The sequence below is a fragment of the Spinacia oleracea genome, chromosome 4 (genome assembly GCF_020520425.1).
Source record: "Spinacia oleracea cultivar Varoflay chromosome 4, BTI_SOV_V1, whole genome shotgun sequence".
NCBI lineage: Eukaryota > Viridiplantae > Streptophyta > Magnoliopsida > Caryophyllales > Amaranthaceae > Spinacia > Spinacia oleracea.
In genome coordinates this window covers 176,010,109-176,023,333 of record NC_079490.1, presented here as the reverse complement: position 1 = coordinate 176,023,333, position 13,225 = coordinate 176,010,109, and positions in this window count along the sequence as shown.

Below are 13,225 nucleotides of genomic sequence, written 5' to 3'. Positions count from 1 at the left end.
CACATGTACTGTTGTTATTTGTTAGGATATGGACCTTGCCTTCTTGTGTTCGGCTGATAACTCTGAGATACTTCTGGTAAATGGAGCCCTTCTTGTAAATGTTACGCCTACTATTTACATAAATATTTAAATAAAAGTAAAAAAATTGATTAAATATAATAAAATATGGATAAAGTAAGAAAAGTATGTAAAAATATGGGTGGTGTAAGAAAAAATGAATAAAATAGTCACTTCGTTTCTAAATAAGGGTTATTTTCATAAATAGCGTTCCCTAATAAGTGTCATATTTCTGTTTTTGGACATACACTTCTTTTAATTTTCCATAAACCATGATTGATTTTTCTTACATATTCACACGTTTTCCACTTTTTCATTTTCACATCCACTTTTAGTTGTACTTTATCAATAAACAATCATCTAATTTATCCTTTCAAAAACAAAAACAAAACTCTTGATCATTGTTTTTCTTACACACTTCTAATTTTTCTTAATCCTCGCGCATTCATCCAAATATGACACTTATTTGGTAAGAGAAAGTGAGTAAGAAATTGTAAATGTTATAGGATAAGAAGAGAAAGATAGTAAATTTTTATGTCCAAAAATAAAATAAAATAAAGTGTAAAAAACATTATGAAACAGACTAAAACGAAAAGTGTAAAAATCATTTTGAATGGAGGTAGTACTATGTTTTTTCCGTTATTGAAAACTTGTAACAGTTTCACTTTCGAATTATTCATACATTAACTTTGAGCATATTAATATATTTAATATGTTGTTAGATTAGTTTCCTGTATATTTTACAAATGTAATTTTTTAATACGAAATATTTTTTTGTAATGTATAATTACATGTATTTACGGTCAAAAAATATATCACTCGAATTATTACAAGTATTTTGAAACAGAAGAAGCATTAAACTACAAGTACGTGAAAAATAAAAACTCTTACTGGGTTTCCTAACCACTCCTTGTACGTAATTATAAATGTAGACGTTGTAGTCTTGTAGACAAGACTCACAAGAGCACGTACAAGACAATGTTACTAATCAATCCATTGACATTCGACATTGTTTGAATGTACGTGTGTTATGAAAAGGAAAAGCCTTCAACGGTGGCTAAATTACTCCCACCGTCCGCGGGGTTTAACCACATAAAGACAGATTTTGTTTCGTTTGAATTATTTTGATTTATTTCAGACTAAATAAATAAGTTTAGTTAAACTCAAATAAGTTTAGATAATACCAGTTTCAGATATTTAACATACAAATTTGTTTATTTCAGTTCAAAATAAGTGTGTGGCCGTATGGGATGTGATCCGTTTTTCTCTTAGTTATTCTACTAAAAAAATAAAGGTTATCCTAGTTTGATTTACAATTAAAGTAAATTACTCTATGATAAGGGGAAATCCAATTTTTATACTCCGTATAACGTACCAAAGAGTTTGGAATTTGAATAGTTTAACATAATCTAAATTAGTGATCTTAACTAGTCTTAATCAAAATCACACACTTTATGGGCATGTATGGTTGGTCATGTAGGGTTAGTTACTTTCAATTCGTGTAATTGTGTAAACGGTACTTTTTTGGGTTTGGAGTAAAAAATTCCAAAGAAGTTCATATTTTCTACTCCGTAATACTTAGTACGGAGTACAAGTTAGGAAAAAGGAAAATGACTTCCTCTACAATTTTACACTATTCACATGTATATTTACCTTTAATTTTTTTTTTTAATTTATACTAAGTACTTAGTATTAAGGAAAGTGAATTATTTAGATTTGTTTCAATATATTATTCTAATACACGTTGTATAAATTAATTTTCTTTTTTTTAAAAGTACTTGACATAGTGGTGTCTTATTTATATACTTTTGAATGCATCTCTATTATATAAGCCAAGAGCTGAGGTTAAATAGGTAAATTAACTTTTCGTGTCCCCAAACTAAATGACGAAAATACCCTGATTTGTTGTTTATCGGGCCTCGCCGAGCCTTTGTTTTTAGGGTTAGATTTCGTTTATTGGACATCTCTCTCCTCTCATCCGCCTCTCTCTCCTCTCACTTTTCTCTCTCCTCTCACTTTCGTTTCTCGGTGCTTTTGCTGAGGAGAGTTGAGCCTCTTTCCCCCCCTCTCACTTTTCTCTCTCCTCTCACCTTCGTTTTTCTAGGGCTACACTTCCTCGCCGTCGTCCCTCATCAATGGCGACTCTGAGGTCAATCGGAGGGAAATGCAGAGCTCTATTGGCGGCAGCAATTCCTTCACCACCGCGTCAACGACCGCTACTGGTGCTGCAAAAAGAACGAAGCCTCCTTTTTCCGCTGCTTCTGGTAACAATAATAGAGGTATTTTGGTCTCTCCCACCCTCAGCGACTTGGAACTACATCAAGATTCACAATCTTCAGGTATTTCCCCCCCTCTTTGGTTAAACTTATTTTTAGGGTTTTAGGTCCTTTGCATTTGACGCATTTTGGTTAAATTTTCCTCTGATATGCACTGCAACATATGATGGTCAAGATAAGCTAAGAACAAGTAAAGATATAAACTTTTAATTTCAAAATGTTGAAGAATGGGTTGGCAACTTTGCAATGTGACCTTCGTTTCTTTATTCACTTTACTTTTGTAAGCGAGTTTCAATTATTATTAATTTTAGAAATTTTAAATTTTATTTGGAGTTTTCAAATTATCAAGTGTAGTTTTGAAGATATACATAGTTTTTTTTTTGGTGTTTTTTATGGTGAGCATGAGTATGTCTTTGTCACACAATTTTGGTCCTATCAATAATTCAAGGAAATGGAATTCTTGATTAAATGCACTTGATTACTAAGGGTAATTTCTCTCTCCAAAAATCCCGATTTCAAAACCCTAATTTGACGTTTCCCGTCACTAAATTTTCTCATTCTTGATGTTTCAGGTGTTTCATTCGACCTATCAGATAAAGAGCTTTTCTACATCGAAGATTGTAGGTCTTTGATCGAGTTTTCCGGAGATGTGTTATACGGCGGAGGTGGTGCAGGGACCGGCGGAGGGATGACGGGGAAGGCGAGTTTCCGACAAAAACAGCAACAATAACAGCAGCAACAATCGCGGTGAGTTACATTTGATTTAATTTTACCAATTTGTTTTTACTAATTTAATTTTACCAATTTGGGAATTTTTTTGTTATGGGATTTGACAGTTGGTTGGTATTTTGGTTGAAATAGTACTTTCTTTGATCAAAAACAAAAAATTGAATAGTACTCCAATATAAGGCTAGATATTGGTATTGATTTTGGTTTAAATAGCACTCCAATACATGGCTGTAAAAATTATCGATCGAGCTGTAAAAATTACACAATGTTGTTTGCAATAGTTATTATCTAGATCGATTGATTTCTGGGAATATTTGTTGTTTTGATGCTTTATATGATTCTTTGTTTATTTTCCTGTGAGTCAGATTCTATGTTCTGTCTGCATTTTTCGTTGATCTTTTTAGCATTTTACGTTGAAATTGAATCTGGGCATGTTTGTTTTGGTGTTTTTGATCAGTAATCATAATCTGGTGTAAGTTTATGACAAATGCGTTCGTCTGAATTTTGTAGAAATATTTGAAGGTCGAAATGGTGAACCACGTCTGTTTGTTTTAGTTACTGTTTGTTGTAGTTACTGTTTAATTGTTTTATGTTGGTAATTAGATTATTTCGAATGTTTAGAGCTAGGTTAATTGATATAGCAGCTTTCTGATAACTTCTCTCTGGTTCTCAGCTCACACCAGGTTAAACTCAAGAGAGCATTGGAAAAGAGCTCAGCAAATGGAGCATTAAGATACAATCAGATCAGATCCAAGTGCTCAGCAAATGCAAAAAAGTGAAAATGAGATAATCAATCCAAGTGCTCAGCAAATTTATGTCAACAGTGATTCAGTGAATAACTATTACGATTCCTTTGTTGCTGAGTTCGTCGGATTAGTGTTGATTCATTAGTTAATAGACTCCATGTTCGGCGACTGGCCTTCACACGACCCTCACAACTTCAGCCAACTCCGCCCTTCTGATCCTGCAAATCCGTCCGTAAGTTACCCGCTTCATCTTTCAATGTCGTCGTTTTTTATTGATTGTTCTTATTTTCGTTAAAAATGGAGTTAATCTGATCTGGGTTCTGCAATAATTTGATTATTGAGTGATGGGAATTTGCCTAATGTGGGATAATTGAAGTTATCGTGAATTTATTTGTTTAAATTCGTGTGGAATTTTACTGGATTTTAGTCAAGTGAAGGTTTCGTACAAACGGGTGACTCAATTTTTTGTTCAAATTTAGGAAATTCATGGGTAATTGTAATTATGTGTCCTCGAATTCAATTAGAATTAGTTCGTTTTAGTTAAGCGAAGGTTTTGCACCATTGGGTGACTCAATGCAAATTTTGGAATTTAATGAATAACTATGAGCTCTTATTTTCGCCAAACATGGAGTAATTATGCAGTTTTGATTTTAATTTTAATTTTAATTTTAGTTCTATTTCAAATTGCAGTTTTTATTTATCTCAAATTGCAGTTTTGAAACTGAATAGCTTTACAAATAATAAGTACGAGTACAGATGCTATTTGAGAAGTCTGATCGCGAGGAAGTCTACCCCTCATATCTTACTATAGAGGCCATCTTAAAGTAGTTGTCTCAATTCTCCAGTAATATTCGGACGGTGAGCTAAGATAATGATAGGCATAATATGGAGTTACAAACACGCGTTCACTCTTCACCTCAATTGTGCATGTATATGGTGACCAGAAAAAGGAATGTGAAACTTGCAGTATGCTAGAAGGACAAAGCTAAGGGATTTAACACAGTTCTCCTACTACTAACTATTAGCACAGCTGCTGAATTTGGAGTTTTTTTAATTAATTAAATTAGTTTGATTTTAATTTTGCCAAGAATTAATTAAATTAATCAAAGGTGGTTGAGTGAGTAAGCTGGTTTGTGTTGGTTAACTTTATTTCTTATGGTATGACTGTATGAAAATTTAGATTTTAGATGTTTCTTTTTGTTTTTACGGGTTTAGATACTTGGATTCATAGGTACATCATGGGTTGTAAAGGTTTTGTGAGTGATTGCCGCTTGGACTAAAAGGAGTATGGAATTTAGCGGGTCGTTTGGACCGGGTATAAGCTGTTAATGTAACATGGTCAATGGATGTTGCTGCGCTAGAGAATTCTGATATAGATCTAGGAAGAAAAACTAAATTGCTTTTTATGTCATGTTATTGCAGATACTGAGAAGTTCTATGGAGAAGTTCGGGAAGATATACGGGCTAGATACAATAAAACCTTTGGCTGGTCTCTCAAAACAAGAATGATGGGAATGAAGCTGCTAGGATCTTTGTTGAAGAGACTGGAATAAGTGACTCTCGAAATCACAGAAAGGGAGGCAATGCTGGAGAGTGGAGACCATGTTTCCAACAAGTGAGCTAATGTCAGGTATGCTTATCTCATGTATTAATTTGTCTTTGTTTTTATTTTTCTTCTCTTTCAAAGATCGAACATTCTCCTGTTTTGTGAGTGATTGCCGCTTGGACTAAAAGGAGTAGGGAATTTAGCGGGGTCGTTTGGACCGGGTTTGTGTCAGGTCAACTTCTGAAAAATTGTTTGAGTATATTTTGGAGTCACATTGGCCTGATTTGGATCATTTCACATGCGAATCTGTTGTCAATGAGTTTTTTTATGATAAAATAATTGTTATTAGACACGTTGATTGTGGTCAGTTTGGGTCAATTCGGATCAAGGGAAAGAGTTTGGGTTTCAGATCAGGTATTTGATACGAGTCTATCGTCAGGTCCATTGCTGGTGGCTCTTGAGTTTGGGTTTAAGCTCAACACATACCCTGCTATCAAGGAGGGAGCGTGTGGACTGAGTATGGTGGTTAGGGATGGTGTGGGTGACGTACAAATATCTCCTGCGCTCCGCAAGCTCGCTAATAGGCTGGCTGATATGGCAGAAGCACAAACTCTGAAATTTGGCATGCAGTATGCATTCGATGATATTAGCTTTAAAATGTAACCTTGATGTACTATTTATCATATAATAGAGTTTTACTGTAAAAAAAAAAGACCAACTTTGATGTACTTCTTTTGTAACATTTTTTATAAGTTGTTTGAATTGGTTTTTGATAAACTTCCAGGTAACATTACATTATGTTTGCTTTAGGGGATCAAATTTCCTTTTTTTGTTCGCACGCATCGCGTGCATATAAGACTAGTAATATATATTAAAAGTTAATATAATGATACTTGCTAAATATGTGACGTGACATGGTTCTAGTGCTAAAAAAGGATGACAAGTGGCACATATACTTTGTTATAAACGCTATACATATATATACTAGATTAGATCCCGTGCATGCACGGATTTTGATAATTTTTTTCACAAATTATTTAACGGATTATCTCCCAAACTACTCCATAGTTATAACATTTTTAACATACTCGTTTAAATTTATTCATCTAATGTGCATATTTAAAATGCTAATATAGTAATTTGACCAAAATATTGAGTGATATATTTTCCATTATTAATATAGCGATTTGACTAAAATATTACCAATTTAGAATAATTACTATTACGTCGTATCTATTATTGCCATAGTTTATAAACTAAATTTTGTTTCCATACAAAATAGTTTATTAAAAAAAAAAACAGATAATTTTTTTTGGGAAACTGGTTTTTGGCGGGAAAAAATCGCACTAACAACAAAAATAGGTTAATACAAAGATTCGAACATGTGACCAACAAGTATATAAATACTACTCCCTCCATTCCTAAATGATCTTCCTATTTGGAGTTTGGGGTGGAAAATAAGAAAATGAAATCTTGTAATGATTGGGTGTAAGAGAAAGTAATAAATAAATAAATGAAAGTAATAAAGAAATGAAGGAGAGAGAAGATATTTTGTTTAAAGTAATAAAAAATCATAAAAGTGGGATTGGGTGGGTGAATGGGGAAATGTGAATTAATTAAATAAGGAATGATGGAGAAATTTATGTAAAAATAGAAACATGAAGATCATTTAGGAACGACATTAATAGAAACAGGAAAATAAAAAATGAATGGAGGGAGTAAGTCTTACCAACTTAGTCAAGTATTTGTTGTATTTTATTACTTATAAATATACTTAACTTAAAAGATGAGTGATTAATTTTATTACTCTTATCAAGATGCAATATTTATATAAAACACTTTAAATTTTGTTAAAGAAATAACTAGCAACTTTAATTTTGTGATTTTTGAATATATTTTTCACATTTGCGAATTGCAATACATAAAAATAATTTTCTTACGTAAGTTATTTTTTTTTTTAAAAAAAATCGAATAAACATTTTTTTTTTTTTTTTTGGTGTACCATCCGGTTCACCCTTAGGGCTAATCCGGATTCGGGGCGAGTTCTGAGTGGATAGGTTCCATTCCCCTCCCAATTGTTGTTGCGGGGGATCGAACACAGGTCCTCCCTACCAAGTTCAGCCTCAATCACCACTGAACCAACAGTCAATTGGTAATAAACATTTATTATGCAAGATAGCAACCTAAGACATCGCTCGAGCACCACGCTAGTTACACGTAACAAACCGTTGAAGTTGTATGGAACAATTAATTATTTTTCTCACTCACTATTGAGAATAGTGGCTTCTTATTTAGATAATTGTGAATGCAGAAAATTGCAGAGAATTTCATCGATCTTGGAATAATTAAGAAAATGTGTCTAGATAACCAAATCAACAAGGCCAGACAAATAAAGAATCTTATAACTTTATTTTATGTTGATTTTTTTTTTTGCTTAGGGAACAATAATTGCAGCCTAAACAGTATGATCGATGCTTATGTAGCTTCTAGTGATTTGTTTTTTAATAAAGTTTGCTAATAGGAGTGTTAATTATGGGCTATTTTGTCATTTACCCACTTTTATAATTCTTCTTTTATCTCCCTTTTGGCTTTTGTAACTTTGTTGCATGTCTATTTTTACAATTAATTTTCTAAAAATATGAACAAGCTTTACAAAGAAAAACATGCGATCTCCAGAAAAGAATCGTTAGGAAAAGCTCTTCCCAAGGCGAAGTAGCTCAAATACAACCCGCAATTTGGAACATACGACAAAAATATAGCATGCACCAGCAATAAACTTGCTAAAACTGTCAGTCTAATGACATAAGATATCGTGAAAATTATTAAACAGTACAGAGTAGTTACTAAGCAATGATACGGAGTAGTATTGATCTAGTGTTAATCCATAACCATCTATATCAAGTCACAAGTTCGAATCTCTCGTCTCTTATTTATAATTGGGGCTGCCTTTGCAGTTTATTCAAATGCAACAAAGAAATTTATCTCAAATACTCCATATCGTTATTCGACGTCCGCGTATGCTAAAATCGCCCGGGTTTTTTACATGAAAAGACGGTTTTATCCTTATAAAACTTTATGCCATAATAATAATAATAATAATAATAATAATAATAATAATTGAAATTATAAACATTTTTTTAAAGAGGTCGCCATCCAAAAATGGAGGCACCGAGCATGGTGGGCCGCCCGGTAATGGCGGCAGCCACATGGCTCAGCCACAGATCTTGGGCGGCTGACCCATGGTGGCTGCCGCCATTACCGGGCGGCCCACCATGGCTTAGTGCCGCCATTTTTGGGCGGCCCATTTCAGTAAAAAAAGATGCTCTTCTTTGTTGCCATTGTCCGTTGGAGAGATAAACAGTCGGATTCATCATCATCATTAGCAAATTTTGGTGGTATTTAAAAAAAAATTAGGAGAGAGAATTTGTTGTGTTGATTTGATTTCAGGGGGAAATTCAGAAAGAAAAATAAAAACATGGGAGATTTTGGTGGTATAAACTGGACTTAACCAGTTGATGTAATCGGACCGGCGGGTTCATACGACGTCGCAAAATTGGATGAGGTTTGTACTCCCTCCGTCCCATATTAGTTGTTACACTTACCTTTGCACAAAGTTTTAGATGATAAGTGGTTGTTTGGTTATCAATTGTTATTTTATTGAAAAAGTAGATGTGATAGGAGTTAATGGGGTATTTTTTCTAATTGAATGAGAGAGTGTGTGGGACAAAAAAAATTAGTGGGAAGAGAGAGACAATATAATAATTGTGGGGTCATTCCTAATTTAGAAGTGTAACAACTAATCTGGGACAGACGAAAAAGGAAAGTGTAACAACTAATCTGGGACGGAGGGAGTATTTTCTAATTTTAAATTTAATCTTTGTTTTTTGCATAAGGTCCTTGTACGAAAGGTCAGATGCAAAAAAATGTACTTGTATGAAAGATCAGTTGAAAGCTTCATTAAGGTCCTTGTATGAAAGGTCGAATGCAGCAAAAAGTTCTCTTCTTCAGATGCAAAGAAATGAGGGGTGAACCCACCTCTTCGTCCATAAGGTCCTTGTACTCAGTGAAAGCATTGCAACAAACCGTGTAGGAACTCATCCGTGTGTATTTCATTGCTTGTGAAAATATTTACAATCAAGGCTACGCTAGGGTTAGCAAGGCTAAACTAGTAATTAACAAATTAATTACACAATAACTAAATATACATATATAGTCTATCATTATTAACTAAATTTATATTGAAATCACTCAAATTTTGTCTCGTTTAATAGGTAGTAGATTGTGAATAGTGTCAAAATTATAAACTGAAATATCTATGAAACAGAGGGAATACAACTGTACAAGTTTTTTTTTTTTTTTAATAGGTAAGAAGAAGGGACCCTAACTGAACCAGCACCTAGCACAGGTTAACCAGCTCAGTTCCGCAGGTCATCGCTTGAGCCACTCCCAAGGATTTCGCAGTTGATGGAGCTCGAACTTGAGACCTACAAGTCACAAGGTGAGTTCCCCACCAACTCCACCAACTTATGTTGGTTAATACAACTGTACAAGTATTACATAGTCTCCCAAGGATTTCGCAGTTGATGGGGCTCAAACTTGAGACCTACAAGTCACAAGGTGAGTTCCCCACCAACTCCACCAACTTATGTTGGTTAATACAACTGTACAAGTATTACATAGTACTCCCTCCGTCCCGGAATACTTGACCTGTTTTCCTTATCGGGCCGTCCCTTAATACTTGACCTGTTTCTAAAAATGGAAATATTCTAACAATATTATATTATTTCTCACTCCACACCTCTTAACCCATCTCCCACTAACTATATTAAAATAATACCCCATTATCAACTACTACCTATTAAATTAAATAAGTCAATTCAAGTTCCTTAAACTCTGTGCCGGTCAAACCGGATCGAGTATTCCGGGACGGAGGGAGTATATACTACGTATTATAAACTCAACAACAAAGACAAATCATCTTGCTTTGTTTTTGCGTTATACACTTAGAATTGGGGGTGTAAATTGGATGGACTGGATTGGACTTTGCCAAGTCCAAATCCAATCCAAATTTTTTTGGACTTGGATATTTGAGTCCGAGTCCGATCCAAGCTTTTTTTGAGTCCGATCCAATCCGATCCATAAAAAAATTCTTGAGTCCGAATCCAATCCAATCTGATCCGATATTTTTTATTTATTTAAAATTAAATTTGAAAAGAAGTTAACTCAAATGGTTCGAGCTTAAGACAAATAATAATGTTAGCGGGTAACTTTTTTGACACATAAAATAAAGTATACGAGTATTAAATATTGGGTATGAAATGTTTTAACACCTATAACTACAAGTCAGTCTTCCATAAAGGGAAAATAAATAGCCATTAAGCAATAAATATAATTGCAAATCACATATGTCTTACACATCTAAATAATTAGCCAAAAAGGTCCTAGTTATTTAAAAAAACAAAATTGTAAAATGTATTAAAGCTTAATAATCGACCATTACAGTTCACGGCCGACAAGAGAAAGCGAAAGAGAGAGAGGATAATAGAATATTATTGGGTTATGGGGTTTATATGGAGTGTAATTTTTGGTTGTTTTTTGTTGCACATACTCCCTCCGTCCCAAAATTATAGTCATGTTTTTCAAATCGGGCGTCCCAAAATAATAGTCCTTTTTCTAATTTTGGCTATTAAGGTCTCCACTTTCTCATGTACTATATTAATTAAAAATGCATTGAAAACCCTACCCATGTACTATATTCCTCTTTTCCATGTACTATATTCCATTTTTCTTAAAATCGTATTTTTGGTCAAATGGAACTATAAATATTGGACGGAGGGAGTAGTAAATAAAGGCCCAAAAATCACATATTTCACAATAGTTTTTAAATTACATGTTTATCTATAAATAAGATTTTAAAACATTGGACTTAATTGGATTTTTGGACTCCAAAAAGCTGAGTCCAAATCCAGTCCAAAAATAATTGGACTTGATAATTTGAGTCCGAGTCCGATCCAAAAATTTTCAAGTTCGATCCAGTCCGATAAATTTGGACTGGACTGGATTGGACTTTAGACTTTTCTCAATCCACTTACACCCCTAGTTAGAATATCAATTACTCCATAGCGTGCGGTTGGTACTCATATGCATGGGTGACTAACCAAAATATAACTGAATTCAGTTTTGTTTACTACGGAGTACATACTGCATACGTAGTATGGAGTAAGATTTACGACGTATCATTTTGTAATATGATTTCAAATACTTATCCAACAATGCCTTGACCTAATAAAAAAAAATTGACCTTTCAACGAAGAAGGTCAGGGGTTCAATCCCCACTCGTGGCACTTTGATGGAGGGTTACATTTACCATCCCCCCACTCTCAAAAAGTCTAGCCTGCTAACTCAAACGGGTTAACCCGTGTGGAGTTCCGACCCAGCAATTAATAATACGGAGTATGTGCACAAGAGTAATATGACAACTAAAACTCTAGAAATACATAGCTTATTTATATAAGCATATTCATTTACAAACTCAACTGGAAGGGATGCTGTCCATCGAGGTACCCATGCAAACTCCCACGGGAGATTACCTCGCCTAAGGCGGTGGGAACTCCTCGTAGTAGAACCAAAAAAAAATTCATTTACATAGAAATCAGTTAGCTCAATTAGTTGTATTTAAGACTCGAGATTACCCTTCTCGGCTCTTAAATATAATTTCTTTGAGTTAATTGTTACGAGTAAAATGACATAAGTCAATTCTTTAAGTTACCATAGTTCCTTATTTGTATCGTGTCCGTATTACTCCGTAACTTTATCCATTGATTAAAGTACTATGAAACAGTCAGAGTTACACAAATTCTTAATTACAAAGGTTGTACAATAAATATTGTACACCGGAGTAAAAGTTAACTCAAAATGCTTAAAAGTTAAGCTTATATATGTAAAAGTTATCTATTTATTAGTGATAAACTTTTTCATTTTAATAAAACTTAATTTTTCAAAATCACTAATAACGTATAAAATTTATCATTAAACTCTTTAAAATGTTTATCTATCAACTTTTTTTTATTAATATAAAAGTTAATCAAAACTAAGTTAAAGTTACAAAAAATTGGGTAAAAGTTATCTTGGTGTACAATAAATTTACACCTCATACGCGCAAGACCTTTTAAAGTTATATCGACAGCTTTTCCAACCGTTGTAGAGAACATGATATGGCCTTTCTTGGCCGGTAACGGTCATATATTTGTGAGGATCTGAAGAAAAGGTGGGCATAGAGCGAGCTAGAAGCCTAATCAAAGTTGAAAATGTTAATGGCTAACCAGTAGGGCTTACCTGCCCTACTTTACCCACAATTTTGGCCCACCATAATTTTCATTTAACTTTATGGGTTTGGGCTAGAGAATAATTTGTTTGAATATGCCGCCAAATCTTTTGATATCTTTATACACATGATTTCTATTTTATTGGGGTTGTATTTTTAATTTCGTCTTTAATATAAACATATATTTGTGCATGTGATTAGATTTGCTTATATTGTATTCATGCATTCAACAATATCATTTTGGAGAATATAATTATTTGGCATTTACTGAAATTTCAAATCTGATTTTATACGAATTTCTAAATAAAAGGTTTACCCACTTTTTAAACTTACGATGTTCTTAAAAAAAATTATCCTTTCACCATAAAATCTATATATTATACTAAAAGAGAGGAAATCAATGTGGTGATGACAAATGTCACTCATTGATTAGCCTCTCTTTTAATATATTAAAAAAATAATTAAAAATATTAGTCAAAATTTATTTGTTTTATTTAAGGAAAAATATGCCCAAAGAAAATATTATTGATTGCCATTATAAATCTTT